Source organism: Mixophyes fleayi, chromosome 3, assembly GCF_038048845.1.
Source record: "Mixophyes fleayi isolate aMixFle1 chromosome 3, aMixFle1.hap1, whole genome shotgun sequence".
NCBI lineage: Eukaryota > Metazoa > Chordata > Amphibia > Anura > Limnodynastidae > Mixophyes > Mixophyes fleayi.
In genome coordinates this window covers 91,770,185-91,785,404 of record NC_134404.1, presented here as the reverse complement: position 1 = coordinate 91,785,404, position 15,220 = coordinate 91,770,185, and positions in this window count along the sequence as shown.

Sequence of the window (15,220 nt, the reverse complement as noted above, 5' to 3'; positions counted from 1 at the left end):
GAGATGATTAATACTACTATTTAACAACAGGATTTTTTTAAATAGTGAGACAGTATTGAAAGGAATATATGTGTTGAAGTATCAAGCAGGTGGCTCTCTGAGGTTTTACTGTTAGGTGTTTTCCCCAAGACTTTTTGCTTTTATAAAAGTGAAAAAATACCCTGTGGCACTTTACCTGGAAAAAGAGGAATTCAAAATGTAACTTGTTAAGAAAAATTCATCCTGTTCTTTGGAGCTGCAGTGAGAATTAGATTGTCTATGCCTCCTGTTCATTCCCAGATTTCTATATTGTTCATCTAAGACTGGGTACACACTACAGGGTGGAAGAGAGGATGGAGGGTGGTGAAACACCAAGGGAGCATTAGGAGCCGCGGCGGCCACAGGCACTCAGCTCCAGCCCCGCCTGGTGTCCCGGCCGTCTCCTTAATGACTGGGACTTCACTTTATAGCATGATAAATGACCGTTCGGCCGAATATTACATTAGTGTGTACACTTCAATGATGAAGAATTATCGCTCCAAAACACGTTGTATCATTTCATTTGATTTTTAAACTGAACTAAAAATCTCATTCAACAATGGAACAATGTTGTGCTGATTCTGCAGTGTGTATGCACTCACGTCCAGCAGTGCAGGCAGATATCTAGAGAGTGTGCAGAGTCACAATATTTTTAGCCAATGTTTATGACAGATGAAGAGCACAGATCTGAGGGTAAATCTTGTAAAATGTGTTCAGTGTATACACATGAATCGGCTGCTGATCGGGACTTTTTTTTCCTCCAGTCTTTGGTAAAATCGTTAAGGATATCGTATCTGTAGACATTTTGTATAGTGTGTACCCAGCCTTAGATCGAACATTGAGTGGAGTCTGGTATTACGTTATTCTTTTAAAAAAAAAAATTAAAAGTTTTCATGATGTATAATTATTCTTTATAGTTGTCCCATGTGCACCGAGGGTTAGCACTCGCACCTCTTAGGTTTAATCCTTCTTTCCATTGAGCATACATCTCTATATCAATTCTTACTTTGACCAGTGTCATATTGTATTTTCTCCCTAGAGGTTACATGTTGATGCTGCCCTCAAAAGGCTCAGCGTTAACTACACTTTTTTTTTCAATTTCTACTTTATTATAATTACCCTATATTTATAAAGTACTGACATTTTAAACAATACTGCACAATAAGGGGACCCTGACACAAACAAATTACAAGCAATGATATAAATCAGAAGGGAAATATAGCACTAGCCAAATGAGCTCTAATGTATGAGGTGTGGGGAGGAATTGATACATAAAGTAGTGTAAGAACCATTGTTGCTGGTAGTGGGAAACATGGTTACTGTAAGGCAGAAGCATTATCAGCCACCAATAGTAAAACAGCCTTGGTGCCTGACATTTTTGTGCAGGTAGTGGTGGTGTGGTATGGTAGTAAAGTGAAGAGACAGTGGAAGGTGTAGAAATGGACGTTGAACTAGTCATTGTAGACATGTTAAAGCAGTCAGCTGTTGGCAACCATGACGGTCCCCCATCATTTACATTAACCCAACCTATGTCATGTTTTGCTTCCGGAGAAGGCTTTGGGTTTTGTGCTGTATGGGCACTGTTGTGGTTGTCTCCCAATTCCGAGTAGCTGAGTCCTGTATATTTTTTGGGCATCATGCTCACTGGGTACACTGGACACTTGCTCCTTCCTTATGGTATAATTATTTAAGGTCTACCAGTATTAACTCCATGGATCTGTTCCTGCAATCTAGCAAAGAACTCAGTGTAAGTTTAACATGTGTCATATTATACTATGGGACAGATTCAATTAATAACAATTGCTGCGTAGGGTTCCGGAACGGCTGCAAGACCTTGCGCAGCAATTTTTTAGGGAAAGTACCGCTCACTTTTGCTTGCGCCCCATAGAGGTGCGAGCAAAGGTAAGTCTTACTTTTTACCGTATAAATGGCAATAAAGCGCAGCGGCGATGTTGTCAGGAATATCGCGGCCAATTGAACCTGCCCCTATGACTAGGAACAGGAAGTACCAGTGAGCTGTACAAAGAGATATAGGATAATGTAACACACAGTTACAAAACACACTACAGTTAATTACACATACAAAGTGCATAATTTACATTCTTATACAAAATATATAAAAATAGTAATTACATAGCGGGAGACCTATAAAAATAATCTAATTACCACACATAAATATACAAAACACACGAAAAAAAATATTGAAACAGACTAGGAGATCCTACATGATTCCAATATAATTTAAAATATTAGTCTAAGTGTTGCTAAAAATCATATGAAACAAAATGCTGCTTCCACTATAATTGGCAATTAGACATTAAACATAAACGTTAAACAAATAGCATCTGATCAAAAATCACTAACAACACATTGCAAATGGGACACAGTCCCAGAATTTATTTAAATCTTTTTGTTGAATTTTTTTACATTGTTAAAAAACCTTAACAACAGTAAACTAAAGCTAAACCCACGCAACAGGGTCATAAAATCAAACTTACAACATCTAAGCATAGTGTAAAACAAAAATATTGGTGGTTAAACATGCAATGTAAGAATAATGAAAACATTTTAATAAATTTCATGTGAAGTGTCCTTAGTCACCAAGGGGTCTATGCATCAACCTTTTTTGACACTTAACACTACTGTTTCTGCAACTTTTAAGTATGTTTGCTATGCATTAACTGCCTATCGGAGGAGATTTCACAGAAATCTCCTCCGTTTAGGTAAATACCGTTCAGCATCGCAGTCCCTATAGATTACTATGGGAACTGCAATGTTCTGCAATGCATGAAGCTTTGATAAGCTGTGCATTGCGCAAACAGGTAGCACCATCTCAGGATGGAGTTGCCTGTCTTTCCTGGCTCCCAGAGGAGCCCTGACACAGTTTGCAGCGATGCATATATCGGAGCACTGCAACTTATTGATGCATAGACCCTCAAGATTGGTCCTTGTCTCAGAGAAAGTACCTTATTATAAGGTAACCACAGTGGCCAAGTTTCAAAATGATTGTGAGCTACAATATAGCCTTCTTGTACCATTATGCTGTATAATATGTAGGCGCTATATAAATAACTGTTAATAAATAAAAAATAATTCATTATTAGCGGCCTTAGCTCTGTTGAGGTACCATTAAATATTATCAATAGATGCCAACATTGCCACCCTATGTCAGACTCCCATGGGTGCCTGTTTTTCTAGGACAGAACCAGGTAAAAAGGCCTCTTACCTGCAGTTATTTATCTTTAAACATGTTTTCTTTATTCCCTTTAAGACTCGTTACTGACTTATCCCAAAAGATCCACAGATGCTACTTATTATTTCACTACTGGTTCTTAGAAAAAAACACACCTATATTGGAACATACAATAAATGTTATTTTAGAATTTGTTTTTGTTGAGTGTATGAGCGTGAGTTCTGAGACACCATTCTTTTCTGTGCAGGTGTGATCTTGAGCCATTTCTTATTGCCACTGTCTGAAGCCATAGTCTTCATTGCTTCAGCAGTAGTGAATACATTATTTCATTAATAATATATCACTTTATTGTCTGCTCTGCTTTAGGCTATATGGCTATATATCCACTGACATATCTACTGGGATATTTCATTTTTTATTCTTTGGCTCTCTAATATACAAATCTACTGACTCATCAAAAATACACTTGATACAGTTTCAGTTGCCAACCATACATTATGGGCCTGAGTCATTAAGGACAGTAAAGCAAAAAAAAAAAAGTAGGAAGTTTACTCCTGGACAAACCATGTTACAGTGCAAGGGGTGCAAATTAGTTTATTATTGTGCACGTAAGGAAAATACTGGCTGTTTTTTCATGTAGCACACAAGTACTTGATAGCTTTATTTTTACACTGACATTTAAAGTTGATATAGGACATGCCCTTCACCAACTATAAATCTGTCCCCACATTTTATATCTATTCCCCCCCCCCCCTCGCCACCACTACCACCAGTACAACATAGTTTTGCTCAGGTGCAAAGTTGCTCATTTTTTTTGCTTTACTTTCCTTAATGACTCAGGCCTTTTAAGTCTAAGTTCAATTAATTTGTAGAGCACTTTACATTTTCACACTGGATTAAAATGTGTTTATTCCAGCCAAGACAAACTGACATCATTGACTATAAATATGACTGTATCCACTTATTGCATTTAAAAATATATTTATAATAATCAGTATGTTTTAAGAAATTAAACCATTCCAATAGACAAACTTATTTGTGTGCTTCATCCTGATGTAAATTATAAGAACATAACTGTGGTGTATCAGAGCAGAAGGCCATAGTACAGTCAGGGCCAAAAGTTTTGAGAATGGCACAAGTATTGTTTTTCACAAAGTTTGCTGCTTCAGTGTTTTTAGACCTTTTTGTCAAATTACATTTCATAAGTGTCAAATGCTTTTATTGACAATTACATTAAGTTTATGAAAAGAGTCAGTAATTGCAGTGTTGACCCTTCTTTTTGAAGACCTCTGCAGTCCGCCCTGGCATGCTGTCAATCAACTTCTGGGTCACATACTGACTGATGGCCGCCCATTCTTGTCTAATCAATGCTTGGAGTTTGTCAGAATTTGTGGGGGTTTTTTTGTCCACCCTCCTCTTGAGGATTGACCACAAGTGTTCAATGGGATTAAGGTCTGGGTAGTTTCCTGGCCATGGACCCAAAATTTCGATGTTTTGATCCCCAAGCCACTTAGTTATCACTTTTGACTTATGGCAAGGTGCTCCATCATGCTGGAAATGGCATTGATTGTCACCAAACTGTTCTTGGATGGTTGGGAGAAGTTGCTCTTTGAGGATGTTTTGGCACCATTCTTTATTCAGGGCTGTGTTCTTAGGCAAAATTGTGGGTGAACCCACTCCCTTGGCTGAGAAGCAAACCCACACATAAATGGTATCAGGATGACTTACTGTTGGCATGACACAGGACTGATGGTAGCGCTCACCTTTCCTTCTCCAGACAATCTTTTTTCCAGATGCCCCAAACAATCTGAAAGGCGATTCATCAGAGAAAATGACTTTACCCCAGTCCTCAACAGTGAAATCCCAGTACCTTTTGCAGAATATCAGTCTGTCCCTGATGTTTTTCCTGGAGAGAAGTGGCTTCTTCGCTGGCCTTCTTGACACCTGGCCATCCTCCAAAAGTCTTCGTCTCACTGTAGGTGCATATGCACTCACACCTGCCTGCTGCCATTCCTGAGCAAGCTGAATCAACTTTAGGAGACGGTCCTGGCGCTTGCTGGACATTCTTTGGCACCCTGAAGCCTTCTTCACAATTATTGAACCTCTCTCCTTGAAGTTCTTAATGATCCTTGCCTCTGAAGCCCTTTTTGTGCAAAACAATGATGACTGCACTTGTTTCCTTGCAGTTAACCATGGTAAACAGAGAAAGAACAATGATTTCAAGCACCACCTACCTTTTAAAGCTCCAAGTCTGTTATTCTAACTGAATCAGCATGACAGAGTGATCTCCAGCCTTGTCCTTGTCAACACTCTCACTTGTGTTAACGAGAGAATCACTGACCTGATGTCAGCTGGTCCTTTGATGGCAGGGCTGAAATGCAGTGGAAATGTTATTTTTGGGATAAAGTTCATTGTCATGGCAAAGAGGGACTTTGAAATGAATTGCAATTCATCTGAACACTCTTCATGACGTTCTGGAGTATATGCAAATTGCCATCATAAAAACTGAGGCAGCAGAATTTGTGAAAAATAATATTTGTGTCATTCTCAACACTTTCGGCCATGGCTGTACTTCCAGCATGAAAGATACCATATTAGTTGGCTTTAGACTTGGATGTAAAATATTCCTATGTACATATGCGTAAATATGAGTATGCACACATAAGTTTTTATGTTTGCATTTTGAGTACATATACCCTAACATATGTGCAACCTTACATCTAACAAATAGGTCCATTCCAGGCACAGTATATAAATATTCCTTATTAAGCAATATATTTTAAAGAGACGTGTAACCCAAAGTTAGAGAGATCTGAAAGATGTGCTTAGTTGCACACCCTCTCTGTATTGCACCTGCACATAAACCACAAGATTAGATACATATTGATCAAAGTACTAGCACAAGTTGTGTGTATGTACAGTGCAACAGTTTTACGTGATGCAAAAATTTGTGTCGTGCACATGCACTTGTGTCCAACTTTAAATCACCCCTGTTGCCTTCAGCTTTGTACTTTTCCTTTATATTGTCTGAACCTAATCCCTGAATAGAGTTTTTTTGTCCAGTAAATGTGACTCATTTCAATAGTACACAGAGAGAGGTTGATGGGTAAGGTCATTTTATCCTCGTTTCAGCAATTTTCATCACCTGTGTATTAGCCTAAAGCTAACAGACCACAGGTGTCTAAGTATTTACTCTGGCAGCATATTTCAGTTTTGTCTCTAAAATATCTGCTGACAAATAAATGATTTTGTCATAAACAAGTATAAGCAATAAAAATAGATATCTAACCAATGGTGTGCAGTTACCTGCATATAAACAATTGCAGGTGTATTGATAGATAGATAACATACTTTGCAAAAGTATTCAAATAATTCCACCAATTCAGAATGTGTACAAAATAAATCTTAATGTACAATAGGTCTCTACAACAGAACAATGAAGCTCCATGGAAAAAGGACTAGGTATTCCTTATAGATGTAACCCCTGGGGATGCTGCAATTGGACTTGAGCACCCAGGGGCTAATAATCACAATTGCATCAGTAAGAAAAGAGATGGATATAGCTATTTACCAGTCCAGGAGGAGGAACTACATCTCCCAGAAAGCTATTATGAAAAGGGGGCGGGGCCTAATAAGACTAAGAAACCAGAGGGCGGAGAGCGAGAGAGAGAGAGGAGCATCCTGGGAGAGACTGAGCTTTGTGACCAGTCCAGATAGGTGACCCTAGGCAGAAGGGCACTGGATTGGTTGTCTGAGCAGAGAGAACAGACAGTCTGCAGATATCAGAGCTCAGTGCAGTCCTGAACAGAACCTGCTGGCCAGTCACAGTTTGAAGCTGCAGGAGGAGGTTTGCATGCACCTCTGAAGAAGGACATTTTACAAGTCAGCCATTTTGGAGATAATCAAGTTCAGACCTGTGACACACACTGGTGCAGATAAGTTACTGGTTATTTTTACGTATCTGTTATTATTCAAGTGGGGTTTGGACTATATCTGGCCACAGGGGCTGAAGAGTTAGGGATAGATGGGTGTGCACGTAAATGTGCATCAAGTGTTTGTCTAATCAGCATTTCTGGAACTACAAGTCCCAGAATACAAATAAGAAAGGATTTTACAGTTGTTGCTACAGGAGGGTTTGCATACTGTGACTGCTGTACCTCACTGCAAGTGATTTAAAGACCTCTAAAATCTGCAAACTGGACACATGATGCTTCCATGCCATGCTGCATCCATACAGAAGGGCCCCAACTTGCAGTGCACTGCTCCATTTGTGTGGTGTGTTTGAATACTGCTGATGTGTGTGTTTGGCAGTACATTGTAGAGCTATAAGGAAAAATATATACATTCACCCCGCAAGATATTCCCAGTATCAGGAGCAACAAGTAAGGTATCTGATATATTTTTCCATGTGTATAAAGCTGTGACAGTTAATGTTTATATTGTTATATATTATATTATATTGTATGCTGTTAATGTTATTGATTTATTGCGAGTTATTGTGTTAACTTTGTGTGCATAGTAAGAAGTGGTGCTCCTCTTTCATCCACACTGTTTTATTACTGTATTGTATTGTTTGCACTATTATTTCAAATTATACCAAAGTATATGTTTCTATAAAATTACAAAGCTGCATTTAGGGTTTCCATTTAAATAAATGTGCCTGGCTGGCTTTTGCAGCACACAGTTTGTCACAGAGTGTTAATACTGGGCAGGGGGTTTCCCGAATCTCCCCCGGGCAGGGGCGGATTGGAAACTTAAAGTGGCCCTGGAAAAAATTATTGAAGTGGCCTCATGTGGGCGGGCCCAAAATAACTGTAGGTGGGGCCAACACAAAAGTAGGCGGGATTTAGAACTACTGGAATCTGTTTGTAGTAACATTTAGGAAAACCTAGATGTGACGACTTTACACACAGTGGGTCATTTCTAAAGCAATGCAGGGCAAATGCTGCCAATCCGGTGTCATAAAATTACATGAATCCTTTTACATTATCTGCGACTGGTTTATGCCTCTGTGCTCCAACTTATTTAGTTGCCTACTAACACGTACTTCCAAAATTCCCTTCATAGAAACATACCTGACTTTGTTTAATAAGTTTGACTATTACGAAAGATGTTGGCACAATCGTATTTGATCAGTCTGCCAGAGCAGCATATGAGCACCTCACGCACTGTTGTTTCCCTGACATCATGAGATGCAAATTAAATCTTTCTCTATATATAATATATAAATATGTATAGCGTGTGTTTCAAAAATGCATTCATAATAAGCCTTATAATAAATGGCTGTCTAGGTGCGATCATCACAAAGGTGAAACAACATCTGCAAGAAAACACTTCATTTGCAACAAATTTGTATGAGCCCTAAATGTGCCCAGTGATTGGGGGTGGTTTGAATTAACAGTGTAGGGAGGGTTGACAGACAATGGCATAAGTAAAGGGGAAAGCTATTACAAGTGTTTGTTGGTGATAGACTAAGTGCAAAGGAGGCATGATTAATTATATTGTCAGTGCAATGGGGGCTGGCCATATTGTCAACAAAGTGATCTGAGAATCGGACCAGTGCAAGCTAGAAGGAGGCAATGGAATCAATGCAAGAACCACTAAAGTATCATCAGAGCTGGAATAAGGCTCTGGGGGGCCAGGGCACTTAAGACAGGGGGGTTATTGTTTTAGATACATTTTAGACAAATACACAGGCAAAACTGTGTGCACTACTGTTAGGTGCATGCATCTCTGCCTTCACGAGCAATACAGTGTGAAGCGGGACATACCTCCCAACTGTCCTTGCTGTCTGACAAAATCCTGAATAAGCGAGACAGTCACCCAAATTCGGGACTGCCCCATCAGATTCAGGACAGTTGGCAGTCTGCCCTGCTCTCTCCTACCTGTTCTTGTCACTTACACGACCTGTGGCTGCTGGTTTCTTTAGATCAGTTGCTGCTTGTCTGGATGCTGGAATGCTGGAGGCCCTATTGGAAAAAATAATGGGTACATGAAAATTAGAAAATGCCAACCAGCCCCAGCATTAAATCAATAGCATTCACAGTAAATAATTAGGCCTCCCTCTAGCCCAAACATTAAAATAATAGTACTCACATTTGATAAATAGATCTATTTCCATCCAACCAGCCCTGACAATAAATTAATAGTATACACATTTAATAAGTAGACCTACTTCCCTCCAATCAACTCAAGCAAAACATTAATAGCATTTCCGTTTAATATTACCATTACCATTTCCCACAACCATTCCGAGCATTAAATAATTCATATTCCCATTTAGTAAATAACTCCCACATTGAATTAATAGCCCATATCACATCAGCTTTAAAGGTCCCGCCACCCCATCTTAATTTAATAGGCCTCACTATTTAATGAAATAGCCCACAAATAAATTAAATTGCCCCACCATCACCCCACAAATAAAATAGCACACATTAAATAATTAGCCCCCACCTAAACGCCACCATTAAATTAATAGCCTACCTTCCACCGATGTGCTATTAAGACAGCCCTCCTCCCTTCCCTCATATCACACATTATAGCAACATAACCCCCTTTCCTTCAAAAATTATAGTAGCCCTTCCCTGTCCTTCACACTCCCTATTGTTTAGTATAGGCAGCCCTCCCTTAGTATAGTATAGGCAGCCCTCCCCTTAGTATAGGATAGGCAGCCCCCCCATTAGTATAGGATAGGCAGCCCCCCTTAGTATAGGATAGGTAGCCCCCCTTAGTATAGGATAGGTAGCCCCCCTTAGTATAGGATAGGTAGCCCCCTTAGTATAGGATAGGTAGCCCCCTTAGTATAGTATAGGCAGCCCCCCTTAGTATAGTACAGGCACCACCCCCCCTTAGTATAGTATAGGCAGCCCCCCCTTAGTATAGTATAGGCAGCCCCCCCTCTTAGTATAGTCTAGGTAGCCCCCCATAGTATAGTCTAGGTAGCCCCCCATAGTATAGTATAGGCAGCCCCCCCTTAGTATAGTATAGGCAGCCCCCCCTTAGTATACTATAGGCAGCCCCCCGCTTAGTATAGACTAGGTAGCCCCCCATAGTATAGTCTAGGTAGCCCCCCATAGTATAGTATAGGCAGCCCCCCTTAGTAAAGTATAGGTAGCCCCCCTTAGTATAGGCAGCCCCCCTTAGTATAGTATAGGTAGCCCCCCTTAGTATAGTATAGGTAGCCCCCCATAGTATAGGTAGCCCCCATAGTATAGTATAGGTAGCCCCCCATAGTATAGTATAGGTAGCCCCCCTTAGTATAGTATAGGTAGCCCCCCATAGTATAGTATAGGTAGCCCCCCTTAGTATAGTATAGGTAGCCCCCCCTTAGTATAGTAAAGGTAGCCACCCATAGTATAGTATAGGTAGCCCCCCCTTAGTTTAGTATTGGCAGACCCCTTAGTTAGGTAGCCCCCATAGTATAGGCAGCCCCCCCTTAGTATAATATAGGTAGCCCCTCCTTAGTATAGGTAACCCCCCTCACTTACCTTCAGTTACTCAAGCCAGTGACTTTTCTCACATCAGGCAGACAGGAAGTGAAGTTAGACTTCCTGTCTGCCGAACAGCAGCCTGGGAGCCCATACAGCAGCAGGCAGCCTAGCGATTGGCTGCCTGCTGCTGCCGACTGAACACCAATGGTTATTGCTTCCCTGCACCAGCCCACGACCCCCCCACGGTCAAGCACAATGCCCCCCCACCCCCCTAGCGGCCGAGCGCGACCCCCCGCGGGTGCCCCTCCCCCCGCGCGACAAAAAATTATTATTTTTTTATTTATTTTTTTAAACAATGACACAAAGTGAGGTGGCCTCGTTAGGCCATCGGCCTACCGGTAAACTTCCCAATAAGGTCTATGGCCAATCCGCCCCTGCCCCCTGGTGTATCTTTTGAACACCCCCCAGAAGAGAAAACAGAGATTCGGGTGGAGGCACTGAAAACCAAGTATCGAGGTGAGAAGCATCTGCGTGGTTCAATATATATACACCCTCACAAGGCTTAATACAGAAGGGGGTGTTACATAGATAATACCTATAAAAGAAACATATCACAGAAACCATAGAGCATAGTGTATTGAAAGTATAAAATTTAATTGTACAAAATAGTTTGACATGCCTCTGAGATATAATAGCCTAATAATAAGGGGTTTTGATATGAATTTCCAGCGGTGGAGCTGTCGATGTTTATCCTGTCGACACCAAAGTGGTGACAGGGTAAATGTCTACAGAGTCTGTTGACATCCTTAAAATGTAGACATTGTGATTGTCGACAGTAGTAATGTGGGCAGGGTGTGACAGTAGTAATGTGGGCAGCGCCGGACTAACCCACCAGAGTGCTGGAGTATTCCTCGATGGGCCCCGATGCTTGGTGAGCAGCTCATTTTTGGTGTTGGGGGGGTTTGTGTGTTTTTTTTTGTGATGCACTGGCAAAGTAGGTGGGGGAGGTGTGGGCAGGGGGGGTTGGGCGCTGGTGCTGGGGGTGAAGAGGGAAGAAAGTGATCAAAGGCATTGGTGGTCAGTGGACAGCAACAGGCAGCTAATCGCTAGAAGTATGAGGCCCCCACAGTGCTGTGTGGCAGACAGGAAGTCTCACTTCACTTCCCGTCTGCCTGATCTGAGGAGTGGTGCCAGCTAGAGCAGCTAAAGGTAAGTGAGTGGGGGGGGGGGTTGCCTATACTAAACTATAGGGAGGTAGGGAGAGAGGGGGCAAACTATGCTAAACTATAGGGAGGGAGGGGGACATGCCTATACTAAACTATAGGGAGGGAGGGGGGCATGCCTATACTAAACTATAGGGAGGGAGGGGGGCATGCCTATACTAAACTATAGGGAGGGAGGGGGACATGCCTATACTAAACTATAGGGAGGGAGGGGGCATGCCTATACTAAACTATAGGGAGGGAGGGGAGCATGCCTATACTAAACTATAGGGAGGGAGGGAGAGAGGGGGCAAACCATGCTAAACTATAGTGAGGGGGCTGCATATACTAAACTATAACGAGGGGGAATGCCAATGCTAAACTATAGGGGGGGGTGGCTTATACTAAACTATAGGGAGGGAGGGGGACATGCCTATACTAAACTATAGGGGAGCTGCCTATGCTAAACTATAGAGAGGGGGGATGCCTTTGCTAAACTATAGGGGGGGACGGCTATGCTAAACTATAGGGGGACGGGGTTCTGCCTAGAGAAAACTATAGGGAGGGGGGCTATAATGTGTGAGGGAATGGGGCAGCTGTCTTATTAGTACATGGGTGGAAGGTAGGCTATTAATTTAATGGAGTTTAGGTGGGGGCTAATTATTTAATGGATGCTGTTTTATTTGTGCGGTGATAGTGGGACAATTTAATTTAATGATGGGGCCTATTAAATTAAGATGGAGTTACAGGAACTTTAATTTAATGCTGGAGTGATTTGGCTCTATAATTGAACGTGGGGCTGAGTTTGGGGAGGATATTAATTATTTAATGCTGGGATGGTTGTGGGAAATGGTTATATTAAATGTAAATGCTGTTAATTTATTGCTGGGGGGGGTGTTTAGATGGTGGTTAATATGTTTATTTATTAAATGGGAATGCTATTAATTTAATGTTGGGGTTGGTTGGAGAGAAATAGATCTATTTATCAAATGTCACTACTTTTACTTTGATGTTGGGGCTGGTGAGAGGCCTAATTATTTAATGTGGGTGCTGTTGATTTAATGCCAGGGATGGATGGAGTTTTCTAAATTTCATGTACCCATGGGCTTCCAAGGATCCAAACAAGCAGCTACTTATCTAAAGAAATCAGCATGCACAGGTGGTGAAAGTGAAAGTGAAAAGTGGTGAAAGTGTCTGCCAACTGTCCTGAATGTGGTGGGGCAGTCCCGAGTTTGGGTGACTGTTTGCTTAATCAGGATTTGGTCCGACTACAAAGACAATAGGGAGGTATGTCCCGCTTCACACTGTACTGCTCATGAAGGCAGAGCTGCGTGGACTTACAGTAGTGCACACAGTTTTGCCTGTGTATTTGTCTAAAATGATAACCTCCTGTCCTAAGTGCACCAGGCCCCCCAACACTCCATTTCCAGTGCTATATGGTCAGGCCCCGCGCTCCTATTAGGCAACGTTAGGCAGTTTCCTAGGGCGCCGGGCTCTGGTGGGCGCCACAGAAGAAAAATGCAGAGTGTATTGTACTTTAATACTGTGTGGTGACCGCTGAGCATACCTTCCGCGGCCGCCGCACAGCTTCAGATAGATCCACAGGGAGGGGGGATGGGCTATCACCGACGCCCTCCCCTCCAACAGCTGATGGGGCGCACAGTCCCTCCGTCTCCTCCACTCCCCCTCCCCTCACTGACTGTCGGGTGTGACATCATCATCACGGTCCGATATTGTCAGTAAGGGACGGGACCCGGCAGAGAGGAGCAACCTTATGGAGCCAAGTTTAACGTAGGGAAAGACCGGGGGGGGGGGGGGGGGCGGATTTTGAAATTATGCTTGGGGGGGCAGATTTTAAAATTGCAACTGGGGTGGAGTGGATTTTGAAATTGTGCCTAGGGTGCCGAGGTCCCTGGCACCGGCCCTGTATATGGTATTAGGTGGGCCCCAGTCACTGGTCTCCTCGGTGGGCCCTTCATGCCCCAGACCGACACTGAATGTGGGCATGGTGTGACAGTAGTAATGTGGGCATGGTGTGACAGTAATAATGTGGGCAGGGTGTGACAGTAGTAATGTGGGCAGGTGTGACAGTAGTAATGTGGGTAGGGTGTGACAGTAGTAATGTGGGCATGTTGTGACAGTAGTAATGTGGGCAGGGTGTGACAGTAGTAATGTGGGCAGGTGTGACAGTAGTAATGTGGGCATGTTGTGACAGTAGTAATGTGGGCATGGTGTGGGAAATACATAAAACAGTATCAAAATTGGTAAAAGACATGTTGGTCATTGTATTGCTCCAATGTCATACAGAATGTATCATGCATGATGTGCATATATGCACCATTTCAGCAGCAAACTGTCCTTGTCAATTTTATAATGTTGGAAAGTATGGTTTTGGAAAATAATGTATTAATGTTTTATTGTCTAATTATAATGCATACTTAATTGTATTCAAAACTATTTATGTTGCAGAACAGAAACATTCAGTGATAACTATGACAGTCCTGTGTCAAATAGTAAAACAACAATGCAAATATATAGGCAGAAAAGTAGAAAGAGAATGCTCTCATATATTTTTTTCCCTAAACTATAAATTATTTTTAGCTATTTAAGATAATGTTTTATTCTACTAATGCTTTTACCTACCTTTTGATAAGTGGGAGATTAGAGGGTTAGATGATTTAATAATTATAGTACAGAACTAGTGCACAAATAAGAGCAAACAACAAAATTATGCACTTCCAGGATCATGTATGAAGACGAAAACATATAGGCAGCGCATATCCAATTCCTTCTGCTTTTGTGAAGTCATATGCCTATCTTTGTGTAGTTCCTTCCATTTACACTGGTAAGCATATGTCTTAGCGCACCAAGCTTGTGGCGACTGCACAATCTAATGTGAGTTTGTATGTTCTCCCCGTGTTTGCGTGGGTTTCCTCCGGGTGCTCCGGTTTCCTCCAACACTCCAAAAACATACTAGTAGGTTAATTGGCTGCTATCAAATTGACCCTAGTCTCTCTCTCTATATCTGTCTGTGTGTGTTAGGATATTTAGACTGTAAGCTCCAATGAGGCAGGGACTGATGTGAATGAGTTCTCTGTACAGCGCTGAGGAATTAGTGGCGCTATATAAATAAATGGTAATGGTGATGAATGTGATTGGAACTTTAGAATGCACAAATAGAATATATGAAATAAAGGCAGTTCCTATGTCATCTTGCTGTCATGATCATGTAATGTAATATTTATTATTACTAATCATGAACCCATTTTGTTTGTTTGCTTTTTGCGGGAGACCATTTTTTATTGTTGACTTGCATTTCCTTTCCCCTGGAGAGGTATAACAAGGGTGTGAAGGGGTGGGCAAGCATAGGCTGA